General features: G+C 48.2%; 1 long non-coding RNA gene across 1 annotated transcript, besides 1 other annotated feature; it reads left to right on the forward strand.

The window, feature by feature from the left end:
* Positions 1–1,217: 1,217 nt before the first annotated feature.
* Gm14616 (predicted gene 14616) lies at positions 1,218–12,519 on the forward strand. Its single transcript, NR_166457.1, has 4 exons — positions 1,218–1,755; positions 6,159–6,209; positions 11,736–11,872; positions 12,134–12,519. It is a non-coding gene; the product is annotated as a predicted gene 14616 (long non-coding RNA).
* Positions 1,863–5,894: an enhancer, noted in NCBI's record as "VISTA enhancer mm38". NCBI's record gives its function as "enhancer in: neural tube[3/5] | hindbrain (rhombencephalon)[3/5] | facial mesenchyme[3/5]" and the evidence as "EXISTENCE:transgenic organism evidence [ECO:0001131][PMID:17130149]".
* Positions 12,520–23,109: the final 10,590 nt, after the last annotated feature.

Raw genomic sequence — 23,109 nt, forward strand, 5'->3', positions numbered from 1 at the left:
TAACCGAGGAGCCCTCCTTGTGCATCTAGATCCTTGTCAGTGACCTTATAAAGCATCATGTAGAACCTTCTAGATTACCAACAGCCACAGGACTTGACAAGCTTGGAAAGAAACAAGAAAATCTCATTGCCTCTGCCCACTGTGAGAAAAAAGCAAATCCATTACCCAATGGGTTGGGGAAGAAAGCATGTGGACTGGAGAGATGGCCCAGTGGGTAAAGACGCTTGCCATGCAAGGGTGCATCCTGGGGACCTGAGTTTGAGTCCCTGGAAGCTATGTAAAGTTGAAATTAGAGAACCACTCCATAGAGTTGTTTGCTGACATACATGCTGTGGTAGGTCCCTGACACACACTCCCATACGAAACAAACAACATGCAAACAAAAAAATAAATATCTAGAAGAAAATGGAATTCCTGGTGGAGTCTAAAGCGCATTCAAGTAAGATGAATACCGAACATCCTGCTTAGGAGATAGTAAAAGGAGCTTGTATTTCCTGACATTGGCTTCTGAGATATTCATACAAATAAAGTTTAAAACCCACAACATCTATCTTCAAGTCCCATTAATGAGACAGAGGTGGGGGGCCAGGGCAAAAGGGAGAGAGATTGGCTTTTAAAGTAAATGTAGACAGTGATTGTTTGAGAGGCCCTGAGTCTCCATCAAGAGCAATCTAGAAAAAACTTGTCAGGAGGATTCATGTTGGTTCAGCAAATAAAGTTGCCCCCTAAAGAAGCTGACTAGTGTTTATTCACAGCCCCCAGGGTGGGGGCCTCGGTGCCTGCAGCGGGCTAGCTGAGGTAAGCATGCGGGGCCTGCCCACCGTTGCCTCTGCTGTCAGCACCTGGCTCATTTATCCTCTTCCAAATGTTGATGCAGAATTGACGCCTCCGAGTATCTGCCCTGCCATGGCTGACTGCCCCTCATTGGAGAAATCAGGCTCATATCCTCGGTTGCCTGGATCAAGGGCCCTCTCTAGGCCCCCCTGGCCCTAGTACAGAAGCTGTACCAGCTGCTGGGGCTTAACCCTCCCCACTCGCGCCTTCTGTTTCTGGGAACTGATTCAGCATGGCTGGATCCTCCTAGTTTCCCATGAAGACATGTGTCACAAATTGTGACTTCATCTGGCCTCAACCCCAAACAACCGTATCATGAAATGGGGGTGAATATGGCTATCCCTCGGAAATGGGCCAGAGGCAGTGTTGACCCACAGTTGGATCAATCAAGCACGAGACATGGCCTCCTAAGCAGAATGGGCTCTGGATAGTCTTCTCTTCCCTGTCCTCCCCGATGCTCACCCCCCTTCTCCTGTCCTGGGCTTGGTATGCCTGTGTCCAGCTGCTATGTCTACATTCTGGTTGTGGTCCTCCCAGGCTCACCACCCGAGCCTTGCCTGAGTAAAGGCCTGTGGGAAATTTCACTCCGTGGTTTCTGTTTGGGGAGGGTTCTGTTCCTACCTAATTACTGTCCCAAGAAGAAATTACCTGGTACCAAGAATGGCAGAGTCTGTGGAAGTGGCCACCATGTGTCTGGGCTGGGATCTGGGTCCTAAGGAGGTTACAGCGTCTCCCTCCCATGCAAAGGAGCAATCCCAGAGGAGTAGCAACGTGTGATGAGGAGCACTCCTTCCTCCCTGGGAACCAGCACAGGGCAGCTGCACACACCATACCCACAGCCCCGTTAGGTTGCATGAAGCCTCAAGTCTGTGACAAGATCTTGGAAGACAGAGATCAGCCTTCATCATCTACCACCATCAGGTATGCTGAGCGCTGAGCAGACACGGGGCCCAGGGAGCAGTTGGACTGGTTGCCTCCAGAATCCTACAAAGGCAAGGCAGGGGCCTCACAGAGTGGAGCTGGGGAACAGTTAGCCCAGACTCCAAGACCTCTCTACTCAGGCCTGGGTCCCCTTAACTCTCAACCCCAGGGCTTCTTTTCCTTTCTGTCCACCTGGTTTGGTTTGGTTTGGTTTGGTTTTTTTTTTTTTTTTTTTAAATGTGTCTGTGTGAGGTTTGACCTTGCATGCATGTAGAGTCCAGTGTCTTCCTCAACGACTCTGTCTTTTTGTTTTGTTTGCTTTAGTTGTTGTTGTAGGGGTTTGGGGGTTGTTTGTTGTTGTATGTGTTTTCTGTGTGCGAGAGAAAAAGATTAAAAAAAAGAGAGAGAGAGAGAGAAAGAGAAAAGCAGGAAGGCAGACAAACACACAACCAGACAGCCTGACCGTGTAGCCCTAGCTGATCTGAAACTTGCAACATGGACCAAAGTAGCATCAAACTCACAACAGTCTGCTGATTTCTGCCCCTCGGGTACTGGGACTGACCCTAACCCTCACCCTAGGCTAGCTCATCAGTGAGCCTAGGCTAGCTCATCAGTGAGCCCCAGCAATCCTCCTGTCTCCACCACCCAGCACTGGAATTACAAGAATTTATCACTGTGTCTGGCTATTCCACCATCACTGGGAATCCAGTTTAATTCCCCTGCTCTTTGGAGTGCACACTACCAGCTGAGCTACCCCCCCCCTCCCACATACCCTAAGGGCATCTCATTAAAGCTAGCTCCTCAGAAACACTTCCCAGTACTCGGACCCTTCACAGTACTCCAGGAGTCACTTTCCGGTAAGTCAGGCAGGCTACGGTGACAGAGACATTTTTAATTGTCACCCTTAGCAGAGAGAGGTTAAGGGTCTTTGAGGCAACAGTGAACATCATCAGCCCATTTTACAGACTGGGGAGAGGTATGGTGACGTGCTCAGAAACACATCTGAAGAGAAACAGGCCCGGTTGAACTCTGACACAGAGGGCTGCTGGGTCCTGTCTGGAGTGTGCTCATCTTAGCAACCATGGGCTATCTACAGGACCAGAGGCAGCCCTGGAGTGGCCGACTCAGACCCTCAGAGGAAGAAAGTCTTTCCGTGCAGCTAACCAGTTCAGGCTGGATTTTCTTGGTTCTCTGAAGCAAATGGTTTGAGCAAACATTTAAAATCCACGGCCAGGGGACAACACCCCCCCCCCTTTGGCATTGATGTCAAGGGAATTTGTGGCAAACTCATGAAAGGCTTTTAGCCTGACAAACGTCACCTTTGTGGGGCACAAAAGATCAACATCTGAATTTCCATATATATATATATTTATTTAACATTTAATAACCCAACATCGTCAGCTCCTAGACGTTCTGATGGAGCCAGTTTCTTCTTTGTTCCTCTCCCGATGAGACTTGGCAGACTGACTCCAGATGCTGCCTCATCTGTTGCTGCCATGTCAAGGGTCACCTTCAAGATGCACAGGAGAAACCCCAGAACTCAGGAGGGCACCTCCGCAGTACCTCAGCCTGTTGCTCAAATGCAGAGTCAAAGACTACCAAGGTCACACTGGGCTTCTGTCAGGAGAGAGCCTCTCTGATGTGAACATTGTCTGTTGACTATCCTGCAGGAAGCCTTCCCAACAGCTGGCCTGTTGTACTGGTTTATTATCAGCCTGGAAGGAGAACAAAATGGCCTCGGTGGCTAGATGCTGTGGTGTGACACCTGCCCCCCAACCCCAACTTGGAGTTCTTCATCCATGAATCCCATGTAAGGGGGCTACAGCACTTCATTTGTAAAGCAGGGCTCATGGCTGGAGAGGCAGATAAAAAAAATCTGGGTTTTTTGTTTTTCTGGGGGCTTTTTCTGTCTCGGAAGGGTAAACAGAGCGCCCCCCTCTTCCCCCCATGTCTAAGCAGAGAGAGAACTGTGATCTCCACTCAGGCAAGGTAATAGGCCTCATCCGGTCTTTTATTTTTTTTCATCACTGTGAAAAACAAGCCCAGAACATTGAAAAAAAAAAAAAGGGCAGTTTGTTGCGCAGTAAAAAATAAAGAATCTAGCCTTTTCCATTAAAGTGTCTGCAGCAGGCAGCTTGTGAAAGCGCTCTAGTGCCATCTAGAGATGCTGCGCTGAAAGGATTCGAATGTTCCAGAACCTTCCAGTCCCGGTTTCCAAGGCAATCGCTCCCAGCCTGCAGTTTTCTCATCTCCTGGTTTCCAGCGCTTGGCATCTGCTCCCCTCTGAATTCCCGAGAGACCCAGCTGACCCCCATCGAGTGGGAAAGCTTTGCAGGGCCAGGAGCTGGCGCCTGAGCTGAGCTATAGTTTTTCCTCCCACCGCCCTGGGGCCTCCCTTGGGGGTGGGGGCCCCCTGCACCCCTGGCCTGGCTTCTTTGAGCTCTCCAAATGTCACTTAGCAACAATTAGGTAATTAGGGAGGTAGGTTTCCTGAAAATTAGTCCAGGATTTGAGGGTAAGGGGGCCAGGGGGAGATGCATTGTTTACCAAAGCTGTCTCTCCTCACCTCTGTTTTCCTTCCAGCTAATCAACCACCCTGAACCCTTTCTGCAGCCTCTGCCTGGGAACTTTCAAAGGCTCACAAGAGCTCTCACCCCCAGACCTGCCTTGCTGAGCCTTACTCAAAGGGCTCGGGTTTCAGCAGCCCCTATGTGCGTTCTGCCTCTGACACATGTTTCCATTTAATATGGGAGGAAGGGACCCTGGCTGGAGGGGCGAGGGGGAGGCGGGGTGGGGGGAGACTTCACCCTCCATCACCCGCAGCCCTGAGGCAGCCAGGGAGCCCACTCCTGAAACCAGTCCTCCCTTAAGAAAAGCACCCACTCTCACCTCCTATAGGGAGACAGTGTTTCTGGGTGCTTCTCTGGGCATGTGTTCCACAGTTAAGTAACACAGAAAGAACTGTTTATTAATTCAGAGTTATTAATGTTTTGTTCTGGACTACAGCATTTACATGGCAGTAGGTACCTCTGGGAAACATGGAGCAGAAGCTAAAGATACTTCTGAGGGTCGCCACAAGCCTGACTTCTGCTCACTATGGGTCCAAGATGCCCTGAACACCCCGCTGTATTCACAGAGCCCCACTAAAAACCCTTGAACAGCCAGTGGTGTTGGGCATGGACCAAAAAAACCAGACCCAGAGACTGGGAGTGTATACCAACGAATTCTCGCAAATAGACACAGGTATTGGTCTCTTCGTGGCACAGTTTGGAGAACTAGAGATGGAAGGGCTTGAACCATCACAAATTTGTTATTTTACTGCCAACGCCATCCCCTTTGCAGAGGTCGCAGTTCCTAGGAGCCAACTGTCTACAAGAGAGCGCCCCCTGGAGGCCTCAGGAAAAAATGTTTGCCTTTGCTTTTTTTTTTTCCCCAGCCTTTCCTAGCTTGCACCCTAGGCCCAGGGCACCACCCTCCATTTTCAAAGGCACTGGTGGGTGCAGCCTGTATAAATCAGAGTCCTGCAATTGCTGCCGCTCTAATAATAAGTCTTAGACCTTGTCACACCTGTCAAGGCCTTGTCATAGAGTTCACAGCTTTAAGATTTGGGCTTGGACTCCACCCACCCCGAGTCCATCCTGACTTTTCCAACGCATGATTAATTCCTTATTCTCAGAGTTTATGATTTGTAGAATAAAGCCTTTTTAAATAAAGGCTACACATAAATGTTAGTATTGTTTTGAAAAGTCCTATCAATGGATCACCAGAAAGGAAGGATGGGGACGGGCAGGGGGATAGGAATGGGGGGGGGCGGTATGTGCACAACAGAGCCTTTGGAGATCAGAAGTCAATATCTCAGGTGTCTTTCTTCATTGTTCACCTTATTTTTTAGACATTCTCTCACTGATCCTGGAGCTCAGCTTGGCTGGCTGGCCATCAAGCCCCAGGGGCGCTCCTATGCCCACCTCCTCACTGGGATCCCAGGTGCACATCACTGTAGCTACCTTTTCTTATGTGAGTGCAGGATCTTCATGCTCATGTGGCAGAAACTTTATTGACTGAGCCATGACCTATCTCCCCAGACCTAAAGCAAGTGCTTAAGTTGAGTATTCAAACCCACCTTAGAACAGGACGTGGCTATTGTACAGGTACAGAGGAGCCTCATGACCACCTTAGAAGGGGAGATGAGGATAATAAAGGGTGAAGGCTCCAGTTGTGGAGACTCTAGTGTTGAGGCAGGAAGGGTGGAAATCATGCTAACCTTTAGAGGTGTTTATCGTGACTTTTGAAGTCCCCAGCAGTAGTACACAAGTGGCCCTTCTGGATAGGGTTGTTGTGGCCACCCTATAGGCTCAGACGCTGAATGGCAATGACTGGAGATTCTGTCTTCTCTTTTCATCCAGGTACTGGGGGTGGGGACGGGGCTCAAGCTGACACCCTGAGATGACTACCAGGTGAGTACACAGAATGCCTTCACAAGCCTGTGGCCTATGTGTTTGAACTCTTGGTTTCCAGCTGGTGGTGCTCTTTGGAGAGGCTGTGGAACCTTTCCAGTCAGGAAGCATGGCTGACTGGAAGAGGCATGTCGTAGGGCTGGGGATACAGCCTTACTTCTGTCCCAGGCTCTCTGTTACCTGTTCGGTGTTCTGTAAGAAGCTGCCAAGCTGCCACTGTCTGTCACCAGGACTGACTATGCCATGCTGAGTGCCAGAGTGTAGCACAGGAAGTCGTCGGGGCCTTCTCTGAGAGCCACTGGGGTGAGTGAGCCTGGTTATGCACTCCAGGAAAGGGCAGGCCCCAGCAGTCAGTGAGCGAGGGCACTGGGTCACATTGTGAAGAGCCCTGTATGCCTGGGAAGAAGCCTACATAGTTAGTCTTGCTGAGCTGTGACCTGGGTTTATCACTAGATCAAATGAAACAGTGAACTAAGGAAGTTCACTCACAGATGAAGCCTCAAACCAGGAAAGAGTATGACCAAGGAGGGAGGGCATGGGTCAAGGAGAACTCGGGGCCTGGGTAGCGAGGAAGGTTTCATTGGATGACATAATTGACTGTGGAAAGGCAGACAAGAGCCTCCGGGAAGGGAGCAGAGATACAGAGGCGAGCTGCTGGCCTCTTAGCCTCTTCTCCGAGACTTGATTGGATTTCTGTTGCTGTAGTACTTTGACTACTGGAGTTTCAACTTGCATGCTAGGCCAAAGCTCTAACACTGAGCCGCATCCCAGTCTTACTACTGTTTATGTACTCATTAAATTGCCCAAGCTGGCTATGAATTTGCTCTGTGGCCCAAATAACTTGCAATCCTTCTGCCTCAGTCTTCCAACTCACTGGGGTCACAGGCCAGTGCCACACCACCAGGCCTGGCATGACTTGGGTTTTTCTAAGAGCAGTTTTACAGTAGAGAAATGTTGGGTGGTGTGTAGTGTCTTTCCACACGCACCCTCTTCATTTTCCTTGGGCTGACATTCTGCATTTGCAAAGTCTTTGTTGTGGATGATGGCCGACATGGGGGCATTGCTGTAGCTAAAGCCCATTGTCACCAATAGGGCTGGCTCTTGGTGTTACATATCGAATGAGTTTTAGCATGTGTGTGATGCCATGTATCCCCACAGAAGAGAGTCTCTGTGCTCCTCAGTGCTCCACCTGGGTACTTCCCATCCTTCCTGCTGCCCTTTGAACCCTCTCCTTAACTTTAAATTTTCTAGCATGGTTTGTAGACAGAATCCTGTCGCCTGTCTCTTTTTCAGACTCATCTCTTTCACTCAGAAAGATTATCTCGAGCTCTGCTCCCCTGCCATGTCTTTCTGAAGCTTGCAGTATCTGAGCTTTCAAGGTCATCTGTTAGAAAGACTGTATGAAGTCAAGTATAGTCTGTTCTCATTGTTGTGGTTAGATATGTGCTGAGATACACATTAAGGGAAGAAAGACTGGTGGCAGCTCACAGTGTGAAGGGGTAGTCACAGCACCACACAGCTTTATGGCAGTGGGCAAGAGATACTGCCTGCAAACATCTCTGAGGGTCAGGAAGCTGAGAAGGGGGAAGTCCACCCCACCTTCCTTTTTATTTGGCTTAGTACCCTAGCCCAGCAGGTAAGGCTGCCATTGTTCAGGACAGGTCTCTGCTCCTCTTTAGAAAAGCACTGATGGGCACAACCAAATATGTGTGTCACTAATGTCCTAGGTGTTTCTTATTACTTACTCTTATTAGTGATTAATGCTTTAACCATCACATCAGAGGTGTTGGGATGGGGGATAAAGCCAAGAGACACCATCAAGGCCACCAAAGGAACAACATTATTTGCCAACTTATTACATGGCCCTTACCTCCATTCTCTCTTGTTTCTAGAACCCAAACCCAGTTCTGTGAGGGGCAAAGCTAGGATTGACTTTGAGGAGCGGTGACTCCCTGGAGAACCTTGGCTAGATGTCTTCATGAAGCAGGACTCACAGTCCTAGGAAACACCTCTTGTGTGTGACAGAAGTCTCTGCTGGCCAGTTTCTGGGGGGTGCAGGCATCCGGAAGCCACTTTTCCTACAAATCTGTGAGTCAGATTCTGACCCTTGACAGGCATGTTAGATCACTCAAGGAATGTCTAACTCATCTCCCTGGGAGGCCAAATTCGTACCCGGAAATAACGTATTCTACTAACTGAAGTTACCTAGAACTCCAGATACAGTAGACTCTGTGTACCACCAAGATGAGAGCATTTACCTATCAGAGAGAAACTTCACTCTGCCCAATATTTACCTTGCAGGCACAAGGGGAATACTAGAGACTAACATGGTAACAGCTTGTTGGCATGTCAACTACCTTGTAGACCAGAATGGAGGCAATAATGGGCAGGACCACACTAAGACCAAGACTGAAGAACCGTGTATACCTCCTGTCCCCTGTTTCAATCCTCTATTTAAACTAAAGTGTTTGGCCCCAAGGGCAGGTTGAGGGGCTCACTGGAGCCATCTCTTTGCTTCTCTTCCCAGCCCATTTTCTCCTTGACCTTTAACTATTACTCTTTGACATGTTGGGACTGTGCCTGAGCCTAACTTATTTGGGATGCCAAAGGCCAGAATTTTACCAACACTTCACTTGCTGTATGAATACAGTAAAGTGTCTTTGTTTCCTACCCAGGAGACCATCACTATTTTGATCCCACTATCTTGAATTTCACATGCTGGTTTCCCTGGGCTCCTTCACTCCACTACATGAAGTGATTGTGTGTATAACTTCTTCAAATTAATCCAGCAGTATATTGTTAGGAGAATTTTATAGCCGTGGTCATATTTCAGTGATTGGCCATATATCCCCAGATAGACACTTAATTAAATATTTAAAGGATAAAAGCTATACAAGATTGGGATTGCCCCTTTAGCTGGAAGTTTTGAAAACTAGTGGATCTCCACCAATCACTGCAGGGTATTCAGAGGCCAAGAAGTGGCAGTGTCATGTTTAAGGCCCATGGCAGGACTGTTACCACCAACCCAAGTCTAAGGCCCATGGGGAGACTTTTATCAACTGTTACCAACAAGCCATGTCTAAGGCCCATAGGAGGACTGTTACTGCCAAGTCTTGCTCACATTGTCCCCAGGGTTCATTCTCTTGCTTTCACTGGCTTTGGGTTTGAGTGACGCAGCCCTAGGAACTCCTGGGGTTCCTGAAGGTGGCTTGAGTTTGACTGTTGAGCTTCCATCATGGTCAAAGATGTTCCCAGGATTATGGAGAATTATGGGTAATCAGAGATGAGTGTCATGGATAGATGTAGGGAGGAAACTGAAAAGATCATGGAGTAGAAGAATTCTGCTTCCCTGAGCTTCCAATAAAGACATTCAAAGAGAGGAAGAAAGAAGCAGGCTCTGGGGAAACCTAGGACTGCTCCCTTGCTGTGTCTTGGGTCAGGAACTCTATCGTGAGGCCTTACTGGATGGGATCCACATTCTTAGGCATTGAATTAGCTACCTTTCTTGTTATCTTGTGGTGAGACAACCCCAGACACACCGAGACCAGTTCCAGAAAGCTCGTTGCTGTGGTGCTTGCTGCTGTTGTTCTGTCTGGTCTGTGGAGACCAATAGACAGAAGGCCAGCTGAGAAGAGGGAGAAGGGAAGATGCCCCAGGTCTGGGAGGAGAAGCGACCATGGGAAGGAGAGCTTGGTCTCTCTGTGGTGGCTGGTGGTTCTAATGTCTGTTTTTACACCACTAAGCTGCAGTGTTTTTTGTGGGAAGTCTAATGGTGTCTGTCTGAGGGTCAACCCTCCTTTGGGGGCCACATATCCAGGATCCTTGGAAGAAACTGCTGAGACCAGCAGTGAGGGAGGTGTTCCTGGCTGCTCTGCATAGGCAGCCCCTGCTCCTTTGGAAGGCTGCAGGGGAGACACCCATGTATCTGTTGGGAGGTCTGGCCCTCTCCAGGAGGATTAAGCTTTGTTTGGTTTTCTTGGACCTGAGCAGAACTATGTAAAATGATGCTCACACAAGGCTGGGAAAGTGGCTGGGCTGCACAGCTGGCTGGGCCCCCTAACGAAATTAAAAATAAAGGAGAAACGATGGGAAATTATTGCGAGAAAATCTTCTCCCCATGAAGAAGGGGAGTGGGAGAAGGGAAAAGATAATTTATTGGAGGTTAGGGGAAAGTGCAGGATTAAATGAACTTAACACAGTACAAGAAAGCTAAGAATCCCTAGCCAGTCATGTTCTCTGTGTGCCCCAGGGAGGAGGCCAATGGGCTTATGAGAGGGATAGAGATGCTAGCAACATATGGAATGGCGCACATGCTCTCAAATAAAGCAGATGGGGCCATGGTAGAGGAAAGAATTGCTCCTTGTACTGCTTTCCAGAGGTTTCTTGAGCAATGATCGTAAATTCTTCCTCTGTCTTGGTAAACAGGTCAACACTACCGGGCCCCCTTGCCCAGCTGGCAGGGACAAATCACTGGAGCCCATCACAAAGGCTGGTTGACCTTCCCAAGAGGTCACAGTGGGAGCCTGACAGACCCCTCTGTACTGTCCGCATTGTGACCTCTCCTGTTTCTCTGTGGAGGATGAAAACTGGGACCATATCTGTGTCATGGGTGTCAGAGAAGTCTCTGGGATCCACTTTCTCTCTTTTTACTCCCTTCCACTGAGTTGTTTACATTCAGAAATTGGAATACGTGGGCACGAGGTCAAATGCCTATAATTCTAGTACTCGGTGGGCTAAAGGATGAAGATCCAGAGTCTAGAGAGACCCTAGTCCTTTCTGTCCCAGAAACACACACACACACACACACACACACACACACACACACACACACACACACGCAGACTCACTCAATTCAAATAAATAAAGTCTCCTGAGAAGCCAGAGAACTCAGCCACAGTGGCTATGTCTTCAGGTAGGGCACTTGCTACTGTGTACCTGCGTACCTGTGTACCTGAGTAGGGTGTGTACTTTTTGGTCCATCCTGCTCATGCTCATTTAGGGTCCTGCCTCACTCAAGTGCACCCCACCTGCCAGGATCCTGTAGGTATATTGATGTGTAGTCCCTGATTCCAGGCCAGAAACAATGAAAACTTCGGTGAGGTACTTGCACAAGTTTTCAAGACAAAGACAGAAGTAGAGCCTCAGTTGGCTTGCACACATTCTGTTGCTGTCAGTTCCTCCCCAAATTTGAGTCTGCATGGGCTATCCAAAGTCTGTGGGTTTAGTGTCCAGTTCATCTAACCTGTCTGGACATGTCAAAGATCTTTAAAAGTATCAATGGTAATACGAAGGCTCACCAAGATATGTCTTTCCAAGTATATTGACATATGAGAATTCTTATAAGCTCTTCAAACAAATGAAATAAACTGAAAGGTGCATGTACAAATGCACACACACACACACACACACACACACACACACACACACACACTGCAAACTCTACAGAAAGAGTGTCCAAACTATCCCCCAAAGCCTGTTTTGTGAATAATGTGTGACTGTCATCAATCCATGCCCATTTGTTCACAGGAACTTTGAGGACGACACTGAGTGGCTACAACAGAGACCGTGTAGTTCACTAGGCCCAGATGTTGACTCACAGGCCACAGGAAGAGCAAACATTCGTCTCTACACTGTGGGCAGCAGGACAGAACGATGGAGACACTGTACGTAGATATGAGAAGGGAGAGGAACCCCATCACCCCAGAGTCCACATGAGGTCCCTTGGCAGCTGAGAAGCAAAAATTCCAGCGATATTATCATTTGCTGTGAAGGCTGCCAACACAGCGTTCCTTTCATGCAGAGATATTTTATGTTAAGACAGCAATGATCCAGTCTCAAGGCCTGAATCTATATGACCTTGAGCCTCCTTCCTTACCCCAGACATTTTCTGGGAATCTCAAACAAGATTGTTAACTTTGTTACAGTGCAGATGGCCTGCTTCTCTGAATCCTCCGGTCTACACGGACCTTATCAGCTGCAGTCCTAGCTGCACACCACCCTCAAGAACACCCTGCGCGCTTACAAGGAGCTTTAGTCACCTTTGAAGATAGCAGCTTCCAACTCACCAAAACCCTCTACCACGTGATGCTGAGGGGCTCTCAGAGGGGCTGCGTCCTGCTCCTGGGTGGGTCTTCTGTCCATTAAACCTCTCTCTTAGCCCTCATGGCTTAACATTCATATTAAAAACCCCAACTATGCGTAGTGAGGAGGTTTAGCCGTTGAGAGCACAGACCACTCCTGTAGAGAACCTGAACATGTACGCAATTTTTTAAAAAAATAATAAAATAACTCTTGAAAAGAAAAGAAGAAAGTCAACTCTCTCTCTCTTGCTCTCTCTCTCTCTCTCTCTCTCTCTCTCTCTCTCTCTCTCTCTCTCACACACACACACACACACACACTGGCTCTCTGTAAAATTCGTTTTCTGGGTAGACATCACAGATTCAGTTTGACCTGAGTCACAATTAAGGGACCTCCCAAGGTGATTACAGGTGACAGAATGGAGCTGCGTTTCTGTCCGTGTCACCTCTGATAACATTTACCTAAGGAAAGATGACTACATGAAGGCTCACTCTGAACCTGACCAAGGGCTCAAAAGTAGGGAACAGATCACATACAGCATCCTGGATTCAAACTTTGTATTAACAATAATGATGATCCTTGGCACGCTGTGAGGAACGATCAACAGGATCAGGTTTCAGTTGAGTCGGGTTCTACACACCCACACTGAGCTGTTCCCAACTACCTATAACTCCAGCTGCCAGGGACCACACACCCTCTCTCAACTCCTTGAGCATCTCCACCCACATGGACATACTACACACACACACACACACACACACACACACACACACACACACACATGATTTTAAATTAATAAAATAAAATAAATTTTGAAAAGAAAAGTGCCTCACACTGGCTCTCTGATTTTTTTTTTCTCGGTAGAAACCATGAATTCAGTTTTACCTGAGAACACACGAGGATTTGTTTTATTAATCTTTGAACCCAGTTCTGTGTTTAAAATGCTTTACCTAGAAATTATTCTATACAAGAACAAAGCAAGTTCTAGCGATGTGGTGAGGGAGTGCACGGGGACCCTCTGATTGACACTTTCATTGAATGTTTAAAACCATCCACAGAAGCTCGCGCCAACATTTCATACGCTGTTGGCTGTTTTCATCTAAATTACTTGATGGAAGAACTTCGCTTTTAGGTTTTCTGATACTGTATCTCTCAAGTTGCATCCTGTATCTTTCTGAGAAGTTTCCAGGCACAGAAAGTTCACATAATCCCAGCATGAGCTTTCTCTATCAGGGTCTGCTTTCTATGTGTCAACACGGACAGGAGGGACCAGCAGACGAGTCCAGGAGCTCAGTCCAACTCTGCAACCAGAACCTTCCAACATGTCAATAAATCCTGCTACAATTCCAGGAAAAATAACCAGCAGTGGGTCTCAACATCATGTGGACGATTTATGTCCCTGAACTGGAATTTTGATTTGACCTTGGAGGCTACTTTCAGGAGCCAAGACACATTATAGGAGGTGGTGTGTGTGTGTGTGTGTGTGTGTGTGTGTGTGTGTGTGTGTGTGATGAGGCCAGAGGAAACTGGGATAAAGTAATGCAGAGCAGATGCAGGAGTTGGTTGCTGCCAACTCAAGCCAGGTGTGAGGTTTGGGTTGGTGACTTGGGGAGAGCAAGTTCCATCCTTTAAGTATGCTGATTGCCTGGGGACAGTGGGTGGACGGTGAATTCGAATTTGAGGTTTGCAGTTGCTTGTTGTCCAGATTTTCCTGCCTCCGACAGGACATCGAGTGTAGAATACGCACAGGTCAGCAGGATGTGTCTCCTTTCGCACCTGAACAGGGGATTGTTATTTAAGATGCTGGGTAACCAAGTGGGTATCCATTGAAAACAGACTTGTGGAATTTCCCAGACTTCTTGCAAATAATCCACAGCACTTTGTCAGGGTGGAAAAACCTGAATCTCTTCTACTCTGTCTGGAAAATATACACAGTACAGTCTTTGTGACTTGGCAGGCCACGGTGACCCCTGCTCTTGGCTGGGCTCTGTAGCAATGAACTCAATGACCTTGGGAGGTCAGATGCCTCAGGGGTCTCTGCCTGCTCATCTGTGGGTGGGGGGCTGTGGCAGGCTGGGGCTTGGGGAGGGGGTAGCCTTTCTCCTCAAATTTCCCGAAAGTCAGATGACCTTGGACGTGAGGTACGATTAGGCAGATGTGTCCACGTTGGCTGCCAGCTTCTGTGAGGCCTAGAGAGAGGAGACAGAGTGAGCAGCCGGCTGCAGAGGGGCAGGGAGGGCCTCTTTCCCTTGGCAGGCAAAAACTGCAATCAGGGGGCCCCGATGAGGGACTCTCTCAAGAATCTGCAGCTTTAGTGTTCTTGATTCATGATGACCTGGCTCTTTGGAGCTGACTCTTCTCCCAGCCCAAGTATCTGATTCCAGTTCTGATCTTCAAGAGGCCTCTCAGACCCCAGTTTGCAACGTCAGCTCCTCAGGGAACCCAAATCCTTCAACAGGGTCCTCAGTCACGTGTGCAGGGCAACCCCAAGGTTCTCTGGGTAGAGATGGGACAAAGATTCAGGGATATCTGGACCAAGTCCCCAGACCGTGTCCACTGCAGGGAATCAACCGAGGATACTGATTTCATTTGCGACAGGGTCTCAAGTAGCCCAGGGTGACCTCAAACCTGCTACGGAACAAAGGCTAACTTAGAACTTCTCATCCTCCTGCCTCTACCTCCCAACTCTACCTGTGTTGAGAATCAGGTGCCCCAAATCCTCCAAGGTTCCTGTTTTCCTTACCTAATTTGCGTAACTGTGTGTGGTATCTGCAGAATCCGATGCCCACCCTCACCTTGCCACAGTCCTCCATCTGGAAGCCCCATTTGGTCCTTCCCATGTCTTCTCTTGTTAGGTTTCCTGTTGGGTTGGCCAATGGAAGCAACATGGAGGGTGGGCAAGTCGGAAGAAAATGGGGGAAAGGTGGAGGACCAGGTGGGGATACAAAGGGAGAATGGCTGCATCTTTCACAGTCTCTACAGCCCCACTAAAAGCCAGGGATGTAATGATTTCCTCTTAGCAACCTTACCTTGCCAACTGCACCCCCTTCTCCTGAACAAGACCTGAATAGCTCTGTCCACTAGCTTACCAGCTCCGTTGGCCCTGGCTGATTCTGGGTTACAACTCCTGTCCATGGAGGCGAGGTCCCTCTAGGGAGACAGGTTGGAAAGAACACTGCAGAGAACATGAAGGGACACAAGGGTCACCCAGGCTCAAACAGCCCAGGATGCTGTAGGGCCACTAGCCAGTGCTCTAGCTGGTCAGTTAAGAAAAGCTGCTGTGGGGGTGGGGTAGCACTGGGCCAGCAGACAAGGGGACCACTGCTACAAATGCTCAGAAGTTGGGGACACTCCATCAGAGAGAGAGAGCAACAACAAACCTTGTATCTCAAGAGAGAAAGAGCAGGGGACAGAAGATTCGGGTGGGAGGGTCCGTGCCAGGGCTCAGAGGCCTGCAGGGTCAAAGACAATGCTGAACTGGAGGCCAATCAGGAATCCATTTTCAAAAGAGCACCCCCTGCTGGTGGAGAATGGTCTGTGAGGAAGGGAGAAAGAAGGGAAAAGAGAGGGAGGGAAGGGCATGGCGGTGGCTTATTCTGAGGTAGGGGACAGGCAAGAAGGGACAAATGCATTCCTGGAGAAGGGCTGGCCTTTTCGCAGCCTCTTCTGCCCTTACCATGGTGCACGTTTTCCAATTTAAATTTGAGCTAAATTAAACTAATTTCGCTTCATGGAACCTCAGAATTAACGGATGGTCCAATGACCTCAAAAGAGCTGAAGTGCAAGAATACAAGTCCTCGCGCGCGCGGTGGGATAATGGAAAATGTTTATGGGTTCTGACCTGCTCAGCCACCGCTGGGTTTGTGAAATTAGCACATTTGGGTACCAGTGTGTATTTCTCCTCCTCCAAACAAAACAAGAACAACAGATAGGGGTGTGTGCCCCTGGCTCCCATGGGCACCCTGGCACTGTGTTTGCAGGTGTCAGCACCTGCTTCTGAGTTATCTGCACCTCTCATCTGCCCCTCTCTGGCAAGGCAGCTCCCAAGGGAAAGCACGGCCTTAATTAAATTATCGAGAATTATTTTAAGTTTCATGTTCTCCCTCATGTTACTAAAAAGTGTTTGCTGTCATAATGAAGACCGCATGTGCCCTGGATCTAATTATTAAACCGTTAGATTGTTTCATAATTCCTATTAGCTGCTTTGGTGAGAAAAGGCAGATGTATTCTTTCTTTCTCGCTTTGACATTTATTTTCTGTCAATGTGGTTTGTCTCCGCCTGAAGGAGCTGAGCACGTATAGTGGTCTTAGTGGGGGCTGGAGGCTTGCTGGCTGGAGCTGGGCACTGGCACCCCCACCGTCCATTGGCTCCCCACCCCCACCCCGTGTCGGCCTGGGGTAGGAACCCAGGCTAAGTTCCTCAAAACTGTGTTTCATTCTGTACCAGAGTGACTGACTGGCCTTATTGCTGGGGCACACCCACCGGTCCCTTGGGACCTCGTGCCAGGCCTGCCTACTTTCCTTAACGCCTCTAAATGTCTAGTCTATAAAAGATCAACATAAAACAGCCCAAGTAGAATAAGTAGATGTTTGATTACATTCTAGAAGGTTCTATTACTTCAACTAGGAAGCTTCGAGGCACTCCCTCGTCATAAAGTTTAAGTCATCACAGCTAACTAAGCAAAACAGATGTGTCTCCAAATGCAAGCTAAAACATTATAAGAAAACAGAGGACAAATTACAGTAATTTGTGGTGCCTGTGGATGTGTGTGTAAAATCACGAATAATTGGAAGCAAGATTAGTGAAGTCTTTTCAGAATGTTCTACCATGAAATATGTTCTGGAGCGGGGTGTGTGTGTGTGTGTGTGTGTGTGTGTGTGTGTGTGTGTGTGTGCCAGCTTTGGGGTTTGCAGTTGCCAAGATCTCAAGGCCCTAAACACTGGTCCTAGGGTGAGGCTCCCATGCTGACCGCTTCAGTAATCCCCCTAGGGAAGAGATCATCTGCTGTGTGCCCCCCCCCAAAAGCAGGGCTTGTTAGGCCCTAGGCCCAACTGTAATTTGATTTTTGTTCCCCTGAGACAGCGCTGATTAGGGCCGTCAATTAACTGAATCAGTTCCAGGAAAAGCTGGAGTTGCAGGCAGCCTGGTGTGCTTCAAGATACTGGAAGGGTATGTGGGCTACAGCTGCAGGAATGCTAGGAGCCTGTCATCTAGGGCTGACCTTAGGCTGCAAACAGACAACAGCTTTGTTCTTTCCTGAGACCTCATTGCTGAGAGCTGTGGCCCTCATTCACTCCAGTGCTGGATACTCAGAGAGAATGGAAGGAGGCCGTCAGGTGAGGTGGAGGTGCTGGCAGCGTTGGTGGCTGCAGACTGCCTGCGATTGTTAGAACCATCTCCTGGTGCTCATTCTTAGCATGGACATGCCAGCCAAATCCTCCCCTGCATGCCGGAGGGCTCCAGGGTTAGGCATGGCCATGTTATTCTGCGTCTGGGTCCTGAGGCTGCCAGCAGCACCTTGGTTTCTGCATCCCAACACATGGAGCTGATCACCCCCAAGCAGATGCTGCATTCAGAGGCCTCGAAACCTCATCGTGAACCATTTGGGAGAAACCCAAAGACTTCCCCTCCTGGAAAGGCAACTCTGGCCAAGAGTAATGTCAGCGGCCCTTCTCAGGAGGACCCCAAAGTTGCACGCGGTACTTTCTCAAAAGCTGGAGGCCAACTCAAGGAAGCCTAAGTTAGAAGTTCAGTGAGCACAGACCAGCGTGCCATGCTCGAGTCAATCCCCAGGCTACAGAAAGACAGACACCCTCACAGGCCCTTGAAAGGCAAGAGATGGCTCAATAAGTGGGTTAATTTGCATTTAATACAAGTACAAATTGCAGCAACCTCCAACCATAGCAACGAGCAATTACATTAGGCTGAAATTAAATGGGGGAGGGGGTTAGGGAATACAACAAGTCCCTTCTTGGCTTTGAGAACAGTGGGAGAATGAATGACCCTGTGACTTCATGGACAAGTACAGAACTCCTTGCTTGAAAGAACACACTCTTTAAAAAAAAAAAAAACACACACACCTATTTGTTTATTTTATACACAAACACACACACCTGGGTATGTGTACCCCATGTGCATTCAGCAGCCTGTGAAGGCCAGGAGAGAGCAACAGAGTCTCTGGAACTGAGCTAACAGAGCATGATATGAGCCACTGTGTGGGTGCTGGGAATCAAATCTTGAGTCTTGTACCGGAACAGCCAGTGCTCTTAGCCACTGAGCTGTCTCTCCTGCCTTGGAAGAAGTCGTTGTTGGTGCTGGTGCCTCTCCTTGAACGGTTGACTATTGTATAGAAGCCCATGACTTCACTGAACCTAACTGTGTCATTTGTAGCCCAGTATGACTACGGTACCGCATGTGGTCTGTGCCTCTGGGATTCTTCTTCTATTTCTTCCTGTTGCGGGAGCTAGAGTCAGAGTTTGGGGCCTGACATCCCCCAAAAAGGCCAGGTTATGCTACCCATTCCCTACAGGCCAATTAAACACCTAGTAAGAACCAGGGGGCGGGGGAAATGTGATTTATTCAGTACAACTACATTGGGAAGATAAATAGAGTCCTAGTGACCCCTAAGTCCATCTGTGGAGTCCTGACATAAGATTTAACTTTAAATAGAAGAAGGCACGAGGCCTGCACAGTTTAGCAGTCCTGTTCTAGCTGTGGCCGCGTGAACCACTGACCCATCACTGTCTCAGGCCCCACTCATCACTGACCCGTCACTCTCTGGGCTTTACTATGTTCTGTAAGATGGTCTGACACGCTGTCAGACCTGTGTGAAATCTCTTTCCAGGAGACAAGGTCTCTCTCTGGCTGGCACAGGCTTCAGTGTTTTCCAAGCATCAAGTTCCTGGGCAATTCCAATTTCTTGGGATCCATTGTCTTGGTAGTCGTGATAGTCTTGTACCACTGTAGCCAAAGGAGGGACTTGTGTCTCTTTAGCATATTTTCATTCCTTCCAAGACAGTTCCACCACATCACTCCCGTCCGGTCCCTTTCTCAGACCATGACTTGTGTATTCCTTCCCCCACCCCCCTAATTTAGCTGACATTTTACTTAAGATATAACACTTGGGCAATGCAGTTCACAAATCTTGGTTGGCGATTTTTTCTTTTTTAACATATGATGGCACCCTCAGTAAGGCATTAGACACTTCGGCCCTCCTGGAAGCTCACTTTTCATTGTCTTCAGAATCAATGGCACGCCAGAGGCAAGCCCTTTCGATTGACACAAAAGGTACAGTCAAGACAGTCTTTTATCTCAGGAAGGTTTTCTTTTTTTACTTCCCAAACTTCTCTTCCATCTTACTGAGGCTCAGAAAAATCTAGAATACTCTCAAGGGGCAAAGCACAAATGAGATGGGCTTCAAAGGTTCCTTAGCCATGACAGAAATACCCAACACTGAAGCAGATCTAAGTCCTAGTAACGGGGGTGGGGGGGGGCATGGGGCCATCCTGGAGGTCCATTTCAGCAATGAGGTCCTTGGGTCTCTTAGGCGATGCTTTCAGAGGTCCCAACGCTGCATTTCCAGGAGATTTATTATCTTAAATTATCTTAATTGTTTCATGAATGTGAACTTGATATAAAGTAGCTTCCTGAAGTACGTGGCCGAGGAAGGGAAGGAGATTAATGACCTAATCAAGCATTTGGAAACAAGTAGCCCTGCCTCGTGGACAGAGCACGCCACAATCTTCATTTACAAATGTAATTATATTGATTGGGGAGATGTATTCCTTTGTTTCAGAGAGTGGATCTTATAGTTTGAGAGCATTTAGCTGAATTGATGGGATTGTATTTAAAATGCTATCTTCCTAATTGTATCAAAATGCAATTTTCAGGCTTTTACTGCAGAGAGGGTTGGGTTTCTGGAGTCTTCTATCGCTCTGATGCTAATGTGGGGTGACCACTGGTAGTGTCAGGACAGGAAACATAAAGGAAGAGAGATCTATGCGTAGACAACAGCCTAACTGGTCATATAGAAGAAGCCAGGGCCTTGAGGTGGGGGGTCAGGATAGGAAGTAGGAGACTCTGGAAGCCCCTTGAGAATCATTGCCTTACTCCCCAATACCACATTTCCTACTCATCATTGAGAACGTGGGGGAGGGGCCAGGGGGTGTATTTTGAAGATTTGTCATGAGGTGTTTTAGTTCTCCAAGGGAGGGTTCGATTTTTGGAAGTGGCTCGTTTGAAGCTGAGATTTGAGGCGATACGCTGGAAGAATGACAGTCCAGCGTATTCTAGACAGAGAAGTGAACCCCAAGTTGTGAAACTGATTCCCTGGCATGGCTTTAAAAGCTCACACGCTGTACCACATACTGGGTACAGTCCTCTGTTCACTAAAAAACATAATTAACATAAGAAAGAAAATGTGCAAATTGAAAGTGCCATACAGTGGGCTCTCTCTCTCTCTCTCTCTCTCTCTCTCTCTCTCTCTCTTTCTCCCCTCCCTCTCGTCTATTTATTATTTGTGTGTGTACATGAGTTCTTGTCTGTAAGGAAGTCAACACTAGGTGTCTTCTTCAAGTGCTCCCCAAGGGTCTGTGTGTCTCTGCCCTTCCAGTATTGGGATTGCACACATGTGGCACCGGGCCTGGATTTTAGGTGGGATTTATGCTGGAGATCAGACTTGGGTCCTCATTTCTGCATGGCAAGTTCTTTACTGACTGCGCCATATCTCCTACCCTTTACTGCCTGGTTTTCATCCTATAGTAAAATAGACTTTAATAAACAATTCTGTGTTGAAGGTTTGGGAGGGCAGAAAGGGCTCCTGTCTTTCCCTCCGGGGTTCTTATTCTAGACAGTTATCAGAAGGACAGGAGAGCTAGGAAACAAACAAACAGTTATCCTGTGCAGATGTCAGGCCTGGACTACATAGCACGGAGTAAACTGCACGCAGACTTGGAAACAGCCTGAGGGCCTGTGGGGTGTTCTGTCACCTGCATATCATCAACTCAATCTCAATCTCTGGGGCTCCTCCAGAGAGACACAGCCATGTTCATGTGATATTGTGGGGAAAATGAGGAACAAACTTCTGGGATCCCTCATAGGTCTGGGTGGAGGCTGATTCCACAGGAAGGAACACTGCCAGGGCTCTTTAAATCTGTGATCGGTGTCATTATAAAAGCAGAAAGTATGTCACAAGTATGTTCACAAGCAGGGGCACTCTGCAGGCCCCCGTCTGAAGGAGGATGCCTTTTCTCTTTGTATACTACAGCAACAGCTCAAGGTCACTGGGTGCTGGGAAACAAATGTTTGGATGTAGATCTCTAACAACACATACTTGACCATCTTTAGGGAGTTTTCTGTAAGATAGCTCACACTACTACTAAGCATCACCAGAGAACATTTTACACTCACTCCATGGAACAGGGAGGAACCTGGATACTCAGGCCTTTGGGGCCCTTCCTGGTGTCCACAAGTAGGACAGACTCCGTGTAGGCGTTCCTGTCTCACATCCTGAACCTCATAGAAGGAGAGACTCAGAAAAACTCTCATCGACACGCAACCTCATGTATAACAGGGCTCACCCAGTCCGGGGACAACCCTCAAGACACCTGCTACCTGCTTAATGTGTGTACCATGGGAGGTGGAAGATGGAACCCCAGCTTTAAGCTAGATGGGAAACTCAGCTCAACAGAACCAAGCTTGGGGTACTGGAGCTTAGGGTACCGGTTTTGTCCTTGTGTTGGCTGTGTAGGAATATCCTACACAGCACCATGTCTGTGTGTCTCCTCTCAGCTGCAGAGAGCTGTGTCTTTGCTTTTCAGTAAGCTTTGCTTGCTTGCTGTTAAAAGGACAAAAGGAATGCTCTCTTCTCTATTCTACTTTTTAAATGGAAACACACAGTCCTTTTGATCTATCTGTTGCCGTCTTTTATGGAGCTTGAAAAACAGTCAAGTATCTGGGTAATTTAAGAAAACCACGGAGCAACTAGCTGGTAATTGGCAATGAAGATAACCTGGAGAACACACGAGAGAAGGGTGGGGATTATGACAAAGTCAAAGAGTTGATACTCCTGCCAAACCGAGTCTGGTTATAATTAAGAGTTACTATGTAGCAAAGCAGACCCCGGGCACTTGCAGATACAGTGTCAGTCTGGGAGATTGAAGAACTCTGGGGAAAGCTTCCCTTGTTACAATATAGCATGAGGCAAGGCCTGCTGCTGAGCACTTGTCATCCCAGAGACTGGAGATTAGGTAGGAGGATGCAAAGTTCAAGGGCAGTCTTGGCTACAGAGCAAGTTCAGTGCCACCATGGGTAACTTAGTGGGACTCTGCCTCAAAAAGGGTGGGTGGGGATGGGGTGGGGTGTAGCTTGCCTAGTATTCAATTCCCAGGACTGGGGAGAAAAAGTTTTCATTGCTTTATTTTGAAAACCCTTTTGAAAGGACCTGGGGAGAGAGAGCACAGTGGATAGAGCACTTGCTATGAACACCTGTAGACCAGAATTCAGCATTCACTGTGACCTGCATGAAATTCCAGCATTCAGAAGGCAGTAGGTGCACATTCCCACACACATGCACACTCACACGAACACAAGAGAAAGAGGGAGAGAGAGAGATCAAGAATGTTTTGAAAGTTTTCAGAAAAATCACACCAAGTAAGTGTTCTGGTTTGGTTTCCCAAATAAGCAGACCCCCCCGCCCCAAGACAAGAGTTCAGACGTGAATGCTTTTTTGAGAGGCAATATTAGGCAATACTCAAGGGAGGGACGGAGAGACGGAGGGAGGAACGGAGGGACGGTCGGAGGGAGAAGGCAGCCTCAGGTGTA

This window comes from Mus musculus, chromosome 2 (assembly GCF_000001635.26).
Source record: "Mus musculus strain C57BL/6J chromosome 2, GRCm38.p6 C57BL/6J".
NCBI classification, from domain to species: domain Eukaryota; kingdom Metazoa; phylum Chordata; class Mammalia; order Rodentia; family Muridae; genus Mus; species Mus musculus.